This window comes from Notechis scutatus, chromosome 1 (assembly GCF_049901735.1).
Source record: "Notechis scutatus isolate UNSWTSFEM ecotype Mainland chromosome 1, rNotScu1.2, whole genome shotgun sequence".
Classification (NCBI taxonomy): domain Eukaryota; kingdom Metazoa; phylum Chordata; class Lepidosauria; order Squamata; family Elapidae; genus Notechis; species Notechis scutatus.
In genome coordinates, this window is record NC_142009.1 from 136,173,008 (window position 1) to 136,188,425 (window position 15,418).

General features: G+C 40.9%; 1 pseudogene; it reads left to right on the forward strand.

Moving 5' to 3' along the window:
- The first annotated feature begins 819 nt into the window (after positions 1 to 819).
- LOC148133013 (uncharacterized) lies at positions 820 to 1,636 on the forward strand (annotated as a pseudogene).
- The last annotated feature ends 13,782 nt before the right edge of the window (positions 1,637 to 15,418 follow it).

The window sequence follows — 15,418 nt, forward strand, 5'->3', positions numbered from 1 at the left end:
CCTTTCCTAAGAGGTCTGTAGGGGGCGTGCATAAGCGCACCAACGTGCCTACCGTCCCTGTCCTATTGTTTCTCTTATTCTTCTTTTATTTTTCTTATATGTACCCATTTCATGTATTCACAACTATGTATACACTTATACTTATTATCTTGTAAACAATTGGCAAATCAAATAAATAAATAAATAATAAATAAATAAACTAGAATAGTAGCTGGGATATGCTTGGTGGTACCTGTCAGAAGAAGTACATGACATGTAAAAAAAGGTGGGGCTTCAATTGCACAGTCTTCAATTGTACAACTACAATGTTGATTTTTTAAAAAGTTATTCCTGGATTCACTAAATGCAGTAATACAGAAAATAACTTAATAGAATTCGGCAAAGACAAATTCTTTGTTTAATGCAGTCATAAGATCACTGGTTAAACAATCTGGTGATGTAATCAGTTATCGGAGAGGAAACAGGAGATGGAGAAGTGCAATCATTCTTCCATCTTCTGTTTCCCATGATGTGCACTTCAGTTTCCAACAACGTTGGAATTCTATCTGTAGCTTTGCTATCTGTCTATATTTATATTGGCATTCTCTTATCTAATTCTATCTGTAACTTAGGTTTGAACTGCAGAGTTGTTTGTGCACTTGCAGACTAGGTAATCTCATCAGTGCTAGTGAATATGGAGATTGCTCCCTATAATAGGTTGTCCTACCAGTTTGGATGGATTGTGGTTTCCTCCTTGGTGGTTCCTTGATTGGAGTCTTGTTTTCTGCCTAATTGTATGGTGTTGATCTCTGCTTATCTAGGTGTTGACTATTGGAAAGGATGTATTCTAAACTTTTTGTTTCATTCAAAAGAAATCATCATCACCATCATCATCAATATAGAAAAACAGTGATGCAAACTCGAGCTGACAGCTGGTATAACAAAGCACTGTCTAGACAGTTCCTTGAAAAGATCCAAGGAAAAGTAGATAAAGAAAAGACCTGGTTATGGCTGACCAACGGAACACTGAAGAAAGAAACAGAAGGCCTGATTCTTGCAGCCCAAGAACAAGCCATCAGAACGAATGTAATCAAAGCCAGAATAGAAAAATCTGCCGATGACCCCAAATGCAGACTCTGCAAAGAAGCAGATGAAACCATTGATCACATACTGAGCTGTTGCAAGACAATAGCTCAGACTGACTACAAACAATGTCACAACACAGTCGCTCAGATGGTCCACTGGAACTTGTGTCACAACTACCATCTGCTTGTAGCAAAGAACTGGTGGGATCATAAGCCTGAAAAAGTGGTCGAAAATGAGCATGCATAACTACTGTGGGACTTCCGAATACAGACTGACAAAGTTCTGGAACACAATACCATGATTGTGGAGAAGAAAAAAGTCTGGATCATCCACATTGCCATACCTGGTGATAGCAGAATCGATGAGAAACAACTTGAAAAAGTCACCAGATATCAGGACTTGAGAATCGAACTGCAGAGACTCTGGCATAAACCAGTGCAGGTGGTTCCAGTGATACTCGGCACACTGGGTGCTGTGCCTAAAGACCTAGACAAGCACTTAAAAAACAATTGGCGCTGACAAGATCACCATTGGTCACCTTACTGACCACCAATACATCACGCAGTCCTAAACACTTGGGAAGTGTTCGACTTGTGATTTGTGATATGAAACCCAGCATGGTTATCTCGTCTGCTGTGTATACTGTCATTTTTGTGTACAATAATAATAATAATAATCTAAAAATAAAAAACCCAGAGCTTATCAGCAACATATAAGAGCTATAACTCCACCATGTAGGACAGATAGGGTGTAATCTTCTAACTACATTATATATTAGCAAATGTATATATGGTTTCTCTTTCCTCTATAATTCAATAACTTTCATTGGGGCTGGGTCCACATTTATATATGTATTCAACTTCTGCCGGATGTGTTACATATACGTTCTGCGCTGGTTCCAACCCCATGACCCTGTTAATGAAAGCGTGCCTTCTGAAAACAGGTTTGACTTATTCATGCTTCGGTTTATTTGACTATTTATGTTAAGCCTCATATCCAAGAGGTAAAGGTAGGATAAAATCATTAAAAACAATACAGTAACGCAGAATATAAACTCATACTACAAAAGTCAGATGAATAAAATTGGTGTAAATCAAGACTATACAGAATATATATAAGATATGCTTTGGCCTCTAAGACCCATAAGCTTACATTGAGGGTTTTAAATTGTTCATTGATTCCCAAATAAACAATTTAATAAATACTACTTAAACTAATAAATAAAGCTACCCCGAGTCATTGACAGATGGGAAGCTATAGAAATTGAATAAATAAATAAATAATAGTACTATGAATAAATGTAAAGGTTTCCCTGTCAGTCATGTCAGACTCTAGGCCATGGTGCTCATCCTGTTTCTTGGCTGAGGAAGCCAGTTTTGTCCAAAGACAATTTCGGTGGTTATGTGGCCAGCATGATTATACACTAAAGGCATATGAAAAGATGTTACTTTCTGATTAAAGTGGTACCTATCAATCTATTCACATTTGCATGCTTTCAAACTGCTAGATAGGTAGGTGCTGGGGCAAGTAACAGGAGCTCACCTGTGGAGCTTGGGTCTCAAACCTGAGCTGTCAATTCAGTGTGTTTAATCGCTGAGCCCTCACACCCCTAGTACTATAAATAGATAATAACAACAATAATGGATAGTCTCATCAAGTCTTGGAGATACAAATGATTTTGGGGAAATCTGGCTTGCATAAAGAGCCAGATCTTGAAAATAAAATCAATCTTGAAGTTGATTGACTTCTCTCAAACTCCAGCCCACTACTAAGGATTCCAAAGCTAACAAGATCATTTCACATTTTCACATAATATGCTGCTGTCATGATAGGGTGAGAAAACGGGCCTCTGTTTTCATAACATTTCATAACCTGCATAGGGATATATATCTAGTGCTCATAAAACTACAGCAGTGTTGCTATTCACACTTTTTAGTATCTAAACAGATTGTGTTCTGTCCTTACAGACTCATCATATTGCAAATAACATTTTTGTTGGTGACTTGAAAACATTTTTTTGATTATCAACATGATTGTGAAATAACTAGTCATTGTGAAAGCAGACATTTTAGCTTGCATTACCTGGTTTGGATGAAATGGATTATTGATTTTTTTTTATAGTATCTCAGAAGCAATTTATTTAACTTTTGTTTTTTTATTATTTTGTGTAAGAAAAAGCTTCTTCTTTCCTGCTTGAAAATGATCATAAAACCTTCTGTCGTTGGAGTTTCAAAATAAGACTCTCAATTTTTATTTCTTTCCTGATTTTGATGGAGATTTATTTCCCTTTTGATGTATTTTCTTCTCCAAGAGAAAGTATTGAACCTGGGTTCACGTATTTCATGAAAGGAGAAGCTTGTGTAAAGACCCGCATTAAAATACAAATGTTGCTGTTCTTTGTAACTTTAACCCCAAAAACAAATATGTTTAGCTCTTTGCAGCTTTGCAAACACACATTTGAATAATATTCATTGGGTCTTGGATGATATAAAAAATGGACAGAATGGAATCTGTTCAACTACAAGGATGGTTTAAAAAAGTATTCATGCTTGATTTTTCTCCAGAATGAAATTTTACCTGCATACAGTAAAGTTTTGTTGTATGAACTTTATTCATGGATCAGGTGACTGCATTTCAATCTGGTTTGAAGGTCAAGCAAGGGAAGAGTTAAAAGTAATAGTAGAATCAGCAAGAGATTCTGTGCCTACAATAGAACCTACCATTGCAAAAATGTAAAAGTTGTCACTGTATTTTTTTTTCAAATGGCAAAAGGAAAATGGTGTGAAGTATACAAGGTATAAACTATTAAGAGTGTTTAGTTAATGTAGTGTAAATCAAATTAAACAGATATTTTTGCCTAGTAATTACTCCTAACTTTGAAAAGCATGTTCCTTATCCTAAACAAACTAAGGAATAATATTTTCACAGAGCAAATATGTTTCATCCTGTACCCCCAAATTTCTCTCCAGAAAAAAATTAGTTAATTAGTCAATTACTTAACTTCTCTGATATAATGAAAGATGATATAGGGATGTAATTGTTTTATATATATTCAATGGAAAACAGTGATTGGTATTGTTCAGCAACATCTTGAGGCTTACATATTCTTTTTGTTTATGATTTTCTGTGTTTATTTATTTATTTATTTATTTGATTTGCCAATTGTTTACAAGATAATAAGTATAAGTGTATACATAGTTGTGAATACATGAAAAGGGTACATATAAGAAAAATAAAAGAATAAGAGAAACAATAGGACAGGGACGGTAGGCACGATGGTGCGCTTTATGCACGCCCCTACAGACCTCTTAGGAAAGGGGTGAGGTCAATAGTAGACAGTCTAAGGTTAAAGTTTTTGGGGTTTGGGGAAGAGACTATAGAGTCGGGTAGAAGGTCCTTTACAGAGCTTGGGTCATCAACAAGATCTTGACTAGATCTGTTCCTAGGCTTGTATTGGTAAATGAAGTACTTCGGATAAACAACCAAGCTCAGAGAGCATCAAGGACTCCACAGTTCAGTTCTAAGCTATAGATATTTTCTTCTACAGTTTTGGAATTGCCAGTATCCTCAATCAGGAAGTCTACTCTTTCAATGAAGGATTGAAGCAGGAAAGCTTATACCTTCAGACTAATCCTTTCCTGTGAGATGGGTTATTTCCTGGTACCAATAAGCTACAGATTGCACTGCCAATCATACCCACCCAAGGAATAGCTAGGGTAATAATTTACAGCATATAAAGGGAGGGGGGGGGATTCAATTCATGTATAAAAATTACATACATTGGGATGAACAGAACAAAGCATATTTTCTAACAGAAATCAAGGGTTTTCAATCTATCAAAACTAAAACTTTATAAAACTATTGACATATATAAGGTTTTCACCACCTGGTAATAATGTCTGTCATTGCTTGAAAAGGTAACAGTGTTCAAATCCAGCTACTGAAATTCACAGCACAAATCTTTTGTCAAACTATAAAACAGGATTGACTAATTCTTACTGATCAGTAAGGCAAATTATAACATTTACTGTTTTTGAGGAAGTGGCCAAAAGAATGGGAAAATTCATTTACTTAGAGTAGATGATAATGCTTTAAAAAAAGAGAAATGCAGTTGCTGTTATGAAAACACTTTTAAATAGCTTTCTGGTAGTTACACACCCCAAAAGTCCAAATTTAAATTTATATAACAGGAAAAACATAACATTCTAGCTACTCATATTTTAGACTTTTCTTTTAGTTAGTAAAAAAAAATAGTTCCTGTTCCCCAAATTTCACAAAAATACAGCTGGTAGGTGAGTAAATTAGCTATAAAATAATTTATTGTCTAAGATGTTTGATTTCTTGATAGCCAAATATTCAAAGCGGTATTGGAAACAGAGGTGGGCTGCCACCAGATTGGACTGGTTCTCGCGTATCGGTAGTTCCGACCACTGGCTGGGCTCGCCCACCCACCCTGGTGCTATCCCGTACTATATATTTCACTTCTGGCTCACTCGCCCTGCCCACACAGCCCAGCTGATTTCCACACCTCACCTGCTCTATTCACCGTGGTTGCCTGAGAAGGTGTGCCGGAAGGCACACGCTCACATTTTTGGTTCTGCACTAGGTGAACCAGTTGTTAAACTATGTGAAGTCCACCTCTGATTGGAAAGTCTATAAAAGAGAAAACAGTTTATATGAATCATGAATTTGTGGTATCTTCCCAAAAAGGCCTATATGTTAAGATTGTCTTTCCTAACCTCAGCACTGACAATGCAAGCTGATTCAGATGGGAAAAGCACCTGGGTAGGGAAGGTTACCTTAAGAAATAATTACCCATTGTTGTCTTTTAGACTGAATGCACACCTCATAATGTTCAGAATATGTGAAATCAGTGACATGGTTCAATGCTCATCTGTCCCTAAACCCAATTCCCTTAATATCAGTCTACTCTTCCTGTGAAAATCTGGAGCTACATCTTTATATCCGAATCTTGTACTTGGCCTAAAGCATTTGGTTTCTTCAGTTCATTTATATTGTTTTCCCACATCTCAGTGGATGTGTTAAAGCCACTTGTATTTGCTGGGTTCTTGTTCTGAGCCATATACGCCATCTCTATGAAGGCAAGATGCACTAGTGAGAGAATACAAAAAAATTATAAACAACTCTCTCCTATTGGTGCATGCTAACAGGGGTGGGCTTCAAAAAATTTAGCAACCGGTTCTCTACTCAGTTGCTGGTGGGTATGGCCATGGTGGGTGTGGCCTAGTTGGCCTCCTGCACCATGGCAGGGGAGCATTTTTGCCCTCCGCAGGCTCCAGAAGCTTTCCTTGAGCCTCTGGGAGGGCAAAAATGTCCTCCCTGGGCTCCCGAGGCTCTCTGGAGGCCAGAAACATTTTCTCCCTCCCCAAGCTTCTTCATGGGCCCTGCACTAACTTGGGATCCAAAATGGCTGTGTGGTGACTCCTGGGACGGGAGGGGAGGATGGGAGTTGCTTTTTCACTGAACCAGCCCTAAAATTAACTACTAGTTCGCCCACACTGGGATGAACTGGTAGCAGCCCACCCCTGCATGCTGACCTCTCCCACTTATTAATTGGAAGGCTCAAATCTAGGAAGCCCCCACTGACACTTGTACAACATCTGCTTTATAACTTTAATGTCGATTCCCAATGGAAAGCAAAATGATGGGTACAGGAAGATATAGAGATGATCCTATGCAAAAGGTTCTGAACTACCTCACTAGCAATGGACAGTCCTGAATAGGATTTGCACCTCACACAGTGTCTGCTGGGATTCACTGTATAAATGGGGCACTGCATCCTCCCCTTTGTGTGACTATTAGGTCCCACATCAAACTGTAGATCACATAGTGATCAGCTGTAAGCTTTGGGCATATAATAAACCAGTCCAGTTTCTGATTTTTTTACAGATAAACAATGCTGTGCTTCAATGGTTAGATCACCTAGATAGACACTGGTGCCTAAATACAGAATTTTTTAACATTCATATTTTACTGTGTTTTAATTTAGATGAAATAGTAATATATATTGCAAGTCCATGTTGGTTATACCACATGCTAAATAAACCCCACCTCCGGTTTTCAAGCAAAATAATTCATTAGTTTTTCATCAGTTTTGTTTTTAATGTAGAGAAATCTATGATTCACAGTTGAATTTCCTTCCCTCATCACCCTCTCATACAGGCATGTGTGTGTGTGTGTTTGTGTATGCGCACACATACATACAACAGTAAGAAAAGTCAAAGGGGAAGAATGGAAACAGCTTTTATATTACCTCATAGGTGTCTAATAACCATCAAAAAATTCTAGGAATGCTGACAAAATGTATTTATTTTTATTGAATTTCCATTTCCTTTATTATTGCAAAGTAAAGATGGTGGCAGTTTTGCTCGTTTACATTTTTAAGTCATGCCTCCTGTATTTTTTAGGCCAATTTGCAAAACAGTTATCCTTCAGTGTGTTCATTTTGTAGACTACATTTGTTTGCTCATTGTAATGTGGCTTTTTGAAGTTGCATGCCTAAATGCATATATCTGTGGAAACTGCAAATAAAAACAACATATTAAAATACGTGGAAAATTTACATATGAAAATAAATGTTAATTTTGTGTACTTTTTTATTCATTGGTTACTGTGAAAACTGGGAAGAGATTGATAACTGAAACAAATGAAAAATGATATTGACTGGAAACAGACTAATGGTTCAATATACTGAAATCAATTTTAAGGCAACCTCTATTTATTGTTCTATGTGAATTATTTACAACCTTGGGTGAATTTGCTGAAAAATCAGACTTTACGCATGATTGTATTGGAAATTTGTTTAATGCAGGATATCATTACGGATATGTCAGTTTGTTTGCTGTGATGAATAAACACACATACAAAAGGCAGCCCAAACTTCCATAAAAGTCATTTTCAACATTGGTTGAATATACCAGCAGGAACATCTAGTGCAATGAACAAAAATAAATGTTCCCATAAATCGTTTCTGCTCCAAAACCAATTTTAGAGAGTCTTTACACAAGAATTCAAGAAAAGTACAATATAAAGGGAGAACAAGTTTGGGGAGTGGTTAAGCCATTAGACAAGAAACAAGGAGACTCTGAGTTCTAATCCTGCCTTAGACAAAAAACCAGTTAGGTGACCTTGGGCCAGTCACTTTCTCTCAGCCCTAGAAAGGAGACAATAGAAAACCACTCCTGAAAAACCTTGCCAAAAAAACCCTGCATCGACTTGTCCAGATAGCCTCTGAGAAGTAGACATGATTGAACAAAAGAAAAGACCATATAAAGAAGAATTAATTCATCACAAATCTATAAAAAGTTACTATCCTTTAAGCACTTTGTTTTGAATAGAATTTGAATAAACTTGTTTCAAAGAAGTCTTTAAAAATAGTCTAATTTTTGTACCTTCTTGAAAAACTAAATATACAGGATAAAAATGGTGTATGATAACTGATAAAAGAAAATGAAGGGGGCTTTCCAAGCTCTACTGTGGGATCCAGAATCATCAAACTTTACTTTAGAATCATGTGTGTTTTTTTGGTTTTCCATAATTTTGACCACAGAACAAAAGAAGGAAGGGAAGGGAAGGAAAGGGAAGGAAGGAAGGAAGGATCCTCCTAATAAGGATTTTTTATTTATTAACATGATATTTATTACTTTTTCTTATTCTTTGTAAATATATTTGTAAATATCATTTTTGACTCATAAATAAAAGTCAGGCATATGATATCTGAAATATTTCTTCTAACTTCAGTTTCCTTATAAAAACATTTCTGTGGACCGGGGCACTGATTTTCCCCAACTTTAAAATTCCACAATGTTATTATTGCAGTATAAAACCTGACCTTTCTGGCTTTGAATTTTCTACCAAGTGTTATCAAAAAGAACAATATACATATTTATTCCATACCAGCAAAATCTTCTGAGTTAAACCCAGGAAAATTTAATATGTGAAACTTGAAAGACTGGTTTTTTTTTTTCTTACCATACTTATCCCAAGCAAGCATTACAATGCAATTTTATTTTATTTTATTTTTGATCAGAGGCTTAGGTGTGAAATTAACCTGTCTGCTTTCCTTCTGGATGGCCATCCTACTTATTTCTGAATCTTGCCAGAGAAAAAAATTCAAAAAGAAGCTGAAAAGCTGGAAAGCAATGCAATTGACATTCCTATAGTAGAAGATGCATGTACTACTACCTGTATCTGCAAGTTGGAAAAATTCTCACAAGAGTTTTCTGAAACTTTCCCTTCTCCTTTCTTTCCCACATATGATGCTGCGATGCCAGCTACTCTATAGTTCCTTTCATTACAGGTACAAATAGTCCTTACCAGAGGTGGGATTCAATTTTTTTACTACTGGTTCTGTTGGCATGGCTTGAAGGGTGTGGCAGGGGAAGGATACTGTAAAATCTCCAGTCAGAGGTGGTATTTGCCAGTTCTCTGCATTACTCAAAATTTTCGCTACCGGTTCTCCAGAACTGGTCAGAACCTGCTGAATACCACCTCTGGTCCTAACTATTGTAACTGGGGCTGAAATTTCCATCATTAAGTACCATAATGTCATAAAACACAACATCATGGGACTGCACTGCTTACTGCTGGACAGTCCAGCACTCCTGATTACCCGTAAAGCATCACAGGTCATTAAATGAAGACATCACAAGGTCATTCATTTGCTTCCCCATCTACTTTATTTGTAGGAGTTGCAAGATGGGTAGTGTATGAATGTAATTAATTAATAAACTAAATAAAGCTGGCATGGTTGCAAATGGTAATTATGTGACCATCAGGATGCTGTGACTGCTGTAAGTATGAGGACCAGTTGTGGGTACCACTGGTTCTTATAATTTTGAACAGGTTGCTGAAGGAGTGATTCATTAAGTAAAGTGCTGTATTAGGAGCATATTAAGGGTATACCTCCTGCTACACATGAAACATAAGAACAAAGAAGACCCATTGAATATCTGTAATTTCATGAAGCATGCTATGATTATGGTACTATGACAATAAGCCCCAGTTCAGTATGAGTAAAAAAAAGGGGGGGGGGAGAAAAGGATTTGTATGATCATATATAAAGAGGTCCATTGTGTCCAAGAAGTAAAAGGAAGAGAAAGAATAGTTGATTCAATCAATTAGAATCATGCAAAAGTTCATAGCTTAAGATAAATATAATAAACATTTTTATATTTCAGCCTTTTTTTAAAAAAAATATTTGAATTGAGTTCAGGTCCTGGAGATGACATGTATCTATCTATATCAAGCTTTTTTTCTTTTTGCAACTGGCATTTCTTTGCTCATGTAACCTCCATGTGACAGTATCCTAGTGTAATCATATCTTCTTCCTCTGACCTCTGTTATGTTTTTGGAACTCCTGCCTCATTCTTTTGATGTGACAAGCTAATTTCCTTGCTTTCCCAATTTGTTGCCACTTTCTGCCATAAAGCTTCAAAATGAAGATTTTCTAATCACTTGTTTTCTGGTCCTTTGATGCTATCAATATGCAAAGCATTGCTCAACCACAAAGCTGTTTCAACATCTCTTAGTTATTTTCCTAATTAAGATTGCTAATCACTCCATGAAATTTAAACCACCCTTTTGTTTAAGATTGCCATTAAATTCTACCTAACTTTTCAAAGCAAATTCGGAGGGCATAGTTTGAACAAAGCATCTGACAATAGATTGCAACCTGGAGCTCTTCCAGTGATGCGACTGAAGTCTTAGCAAGTAAACGATGGCTAGTGGGGACTAGATGGGAATAAACAAGCTAGAAATGAACTCATGCAATAGGGAGCTAGTATCATGGCCCCATCGGAGTCCAGTTATGAGGAGGAGGAGGAGGAGGAGAGGGAGCCGGGGACAACGGAAGAAGAGGGTGCAGCCTTTCTGGCTCAAGAGGAATGACCGGAGGAGCAGTACAAAGCAGTCCCAGGTCCCTCGGGCCTTGAAAGGGTCCCCAGAGAGGAAGAGAGGGCACAGGATGACCGAGAAAGGGCGGAGGAGATGGAAAGGGCAGGCAGCAGAGCAGAAGAGCATTGGAGCTCTGGAGACAAGCAACTGCCTTCCCCGCCTGATCCCCAAGCGTGGAGAATGGAGAGGAGGCGGAGTCAGCGCAGGGCAATCGGACTACTCGGGAAGAGGGTGCCCTGCTCCTTTTCACAAGACTCACCTGAGAACAGGATTTAAGGAGATGCCTGGGAAGGGGGCTTTTCTCATGAACAAGTGTGGTACTTACCAGCAATACTTGCCATGAATCAAGTAGCTGTTATGAACTAAATAAACTCATTCGCCAAAAACTATACTAGCTTACTTCAGCAGCAGGCTTGTAAGCCTGCACTTCTGATTGGCCCGCGGATAAGCGAATCATGATTGGCTGATTCTGGCTGACCTGATTGGCTGACAACGGGCCGTCGTCGATTGGACGCTTTCAGAGCGGTTACTTCAAAGTCATTGGTTGTTGTGACAGCAGCTAGCTCTATAAAAGAGCTGCTGCTGCCCTTGTTGTTGTTCTGTTCTGAAGTCACTATTAAAGTGTTGAGTTGAGTCACTATCGATGCCTCGTCTCCGTTGTTACGCCCATTCCTTCAGATCTAACACTGGCGACGAAGGTGGGATGCGGAGACGATAGAGCTGACTAAGCACTCACTGAGTACCGAACAGAGCACGTGGCTAAGAGCGCGCCAACAACGGCAAGATGGCCAGTGGCGCCATACCACCCGCTCCATTTGACCCGGCTAACGAAGACTGGGACTCGTATATAGACAGGTTCCAGATGTTCCTGGAGACCAACAATCTGAAAGACGCTGCGCCAGGTAAGAAACGAGCGATCTTCCTGACCCATTGAGGGCCTGCTGTGTTTAAAATGGCTAAGGCACTTGCTAAACCAGCAGAAGTTAAAACAATGGATTGGGATACCCTTGCACCGATCCTCCGAGCCCATTATGCACCCGCGGTACCAACGCTTATCCGAAGGCACGAATTTTACCAGAGGGACCAACGGAAAAACGAGAGCGTTGGGGACTTCATCGTGGACCTCCGGAACCTGGGAGGCCTCTGTGGTTTCGCAAACCTCGAGGAAGCCATGACAGACCGCATAGTTCTGGGATTAGATGACCACACTGCGCAGAGCAAGATCATGGCTAAAGGGGACATCGACCTCGCAGATGTCATTGCCGACGCTACTGCAGCAGAAGCAATCAGGAAGTCGGCCGCCGAATGCACCGCACCAACGCACCGCCTCCGCCAACTCGCCAATGACACTATGCCTTTTTCCGAGAGGCACTCAACAACGGCTCACCATGAAGACCTCGAATCCTCATCTGATAATGAGGAAGAAGAGGTCAACCGACTCAGGTCAGAGCGCAAACAGCGAGACCTGAAGAGCCAGAAACCTGCACGTCATGTGCCGGTGGGGCCAATCACCCGCAATTGAACTGCAAATTCTCGACGCACTCTGCTTCCTGTGGAAAGAGGGGCCACATCGCAAAGGTTTGCAGAAGCAAGCAAGCATCAAGCCCAATCCAAAGAACAACGAGCAGCCCACCTGTAAATCAGAACCATATGAATCACCAATGGAACCACTATCACTACAGAAATCGAGCGCGTGCTGCGTCAGCTAGGTGAGAAGAGGCGCATCAAACCATTACCATTGGTCACGCATCATCCTTGGATGCAAGAAAGATCCGAGTGAAGGTCGCCATTGAGAAACGTCCATGCGTAATGGAAGTAGACTCGGGGTCGTCCCTATCAATGGTCTCGTGGAAAACCTTCAAGCAGCTGATCCCTGACATCCGTTGCCAGGACCTCAGCACCCAAAAAATCATATTACGGGACTACCAGGGAAACAGGATTCCCGTTGCCGGTTCCCACCACGTCCAGGTGTCTTTCAGAGACCGCACCGCAACTCTGCCTATTACCATCATCGATCGAGACCGACCCAGCTTGTTGGGGTTACAGTGGTTCGGTCCACTGGGAATTGAACTAGTGGGCATTCACCAGACCGGCAACAGCAATTGGGAAGCGGCCCTCATCCAGGAATTCCAGGACGTGTTCACCAAGAAGCTAGGCAAGTACAAGGGATCCCCCATATCTTTTAGCCTCAACCCCAATGTTGCGCCCATCCGCCTTAAGCCTCGTCGAGTGCCTTTCGCACTCAAGCCAAAGATCGATGAACAATTGGACAAATTAATAGCTCAGGGGGTGTTAGAACCGATCGATCACGCCCGTTGGGAAACCCCGATTGTAACTCCCATAAAGCCGGATGGATCGATAAGAATTTGTGGGGATTACCGGGCCACCCTAAATCACGCGCTTCAGCAGAGCGCTTACCTGGTACCTGTGGTCCAACATCTTCACTCCCTGGGTGGCGGAAAAATATTTACAAAATTGGACCTCGCCCAGGCATACCAGCAACTACCCATAGATGCAGAAACTGCTGAGGCCCAGACTATAGTTACGCACAGAGGTGCATTTAAATGTAATAGACTCCAGTTCGGAGTAAGTGTAGCACCAGGCATTTTCCAAAGCCTGATGGAGAGACTGCTACAAGGCATAAAAGGAGTCGTGCCTTATTTCGATGACGTATTGATAGCCACCCCCACTAAAGACGTATTAGAGGAACGACTCAGAACAGTCCTTCAGAAATTCAAAAATGCCGGGTTGAAAGTAAAAAAAGACAAGTGTCAACTTTGTACTGAGAGGGTTGAATTCCTGGGGTACCTTCTTGACAAAAAGGGAATCCACCCCACTGAAAAAAAGGTAACAGCAATAAAAAACGCCCCAAGACCCAGGAACAAAACAGACCTCCAAGCCTTCCTAGGGCTCATTAACTTTTATAACATCTTCTTGCCCCAAAAGGCGACTGTAGCTGAGCCCCTACACAGATTACTCGACAAGAAGGCTTCCTGGGTCTGGGGACATCGGGAAGAACGAGCATTCCAGCAAGTAAAAGATCTCTTAACCTCAGATGCTGTACTAATGCAGTATAACGAGACTTTGCCTTTAATGGTCACCTGTGACGCTTCGCCATTTGGGGTGGGAGCCATCTTGAGTCACGTCCTACCAAATGAAAATGAAGCACCTATTGCTTTCTTTTCACGAACTTTATCGAAAACTGAAAGAAACTACAGCCAACTCGATAAAGAGGCTCTTGCTATTGTATCCGCCATTAAACGCTTCCATGAATATGTATATGGCAGACCATTTACCATAATAACCGATCACAAGCCATTGCTTGGCATTATAGCGGGAGACAAACCAACTCCCCACATATTATCGCCCAGAATGACTCGTTGGTCAGAGTTTCTAGCCGCATACAATTATCGGCTGCTGCACCGCCCGGGGAAAGCCATTCCCCACGCTGACGCCTTGAGTCGTTTTCCACTACCGGAAGCCATAGACGATCCAGCTCCAACTCTGACTGCACTCCAAATCGAAACTCTCCCTGCACCACCCCTGACTGCACGAGACATCGCCGCGGAAACAAAGAAGGATCCTGTATTCGCTCGAGTCCTCAGCTGGGTGGAACGAGGTTGGCCTGATGACGAACCCAACAGCACATTCGCGCCTTTCAAACATCGACAGACAGAACTGTTTTCCCAGAAGGGCTGCATCTTGTGGGGGGACAGAGTCGTCATTCCAGGAAAATTACAACATACAGTTCTAAAAATGTTGCACGATGGTCATCCAGGCATCGTGCGAATGAAGGCATTGGCACGAAGTTACGCGTGGTGGCCTGGTATCGATAAACAGATAGAAGCCTGGGTGGCCACATGCAACAAATGCCAGGAAATCCGCGCTGCCCCACCGAAGGCACCTCCAACTGAATGGGACGCACCTCGTGGTCCCTGGTCCTGCATCCACATTGACTTTGCGGGACCCACCAAGGGACACACTTTTCTCATAACTGTGGATGCCTATTCCAACTGGCTCGAAGTCCACAAAATGAAGAGCACCACCACAGAAGCCATCGTTAAAAAATTAAATAGACTATTCACTACGCACGGATTGCCTGACGTTTTAGTCTCGGATAACGGTCCCCAATTCACTGCCCTAGCATTTGAACAGTACCTAGCCGACCGGGCATCCGCCATGCCTTAACTTCGCCGGCTCACCCTGCGGCCAATGGCAGGGCTGAGCGCATGGTCCAATTCATAAAAAGACCCTGCACAAGATGGAACATGGAGACATTGACGACAAAGTAACCCGGACGCTTCTCCTCCAACACATCACCCCGCACAGCATCACAAACAGAACCCCGGCCGAACTTCTGATGGGCCGGAAACTTCGCTCACACCTCGATCACCTGCACCCAACCTACACGCCAGAAAAACCTTGCGGTTCCAGCAGC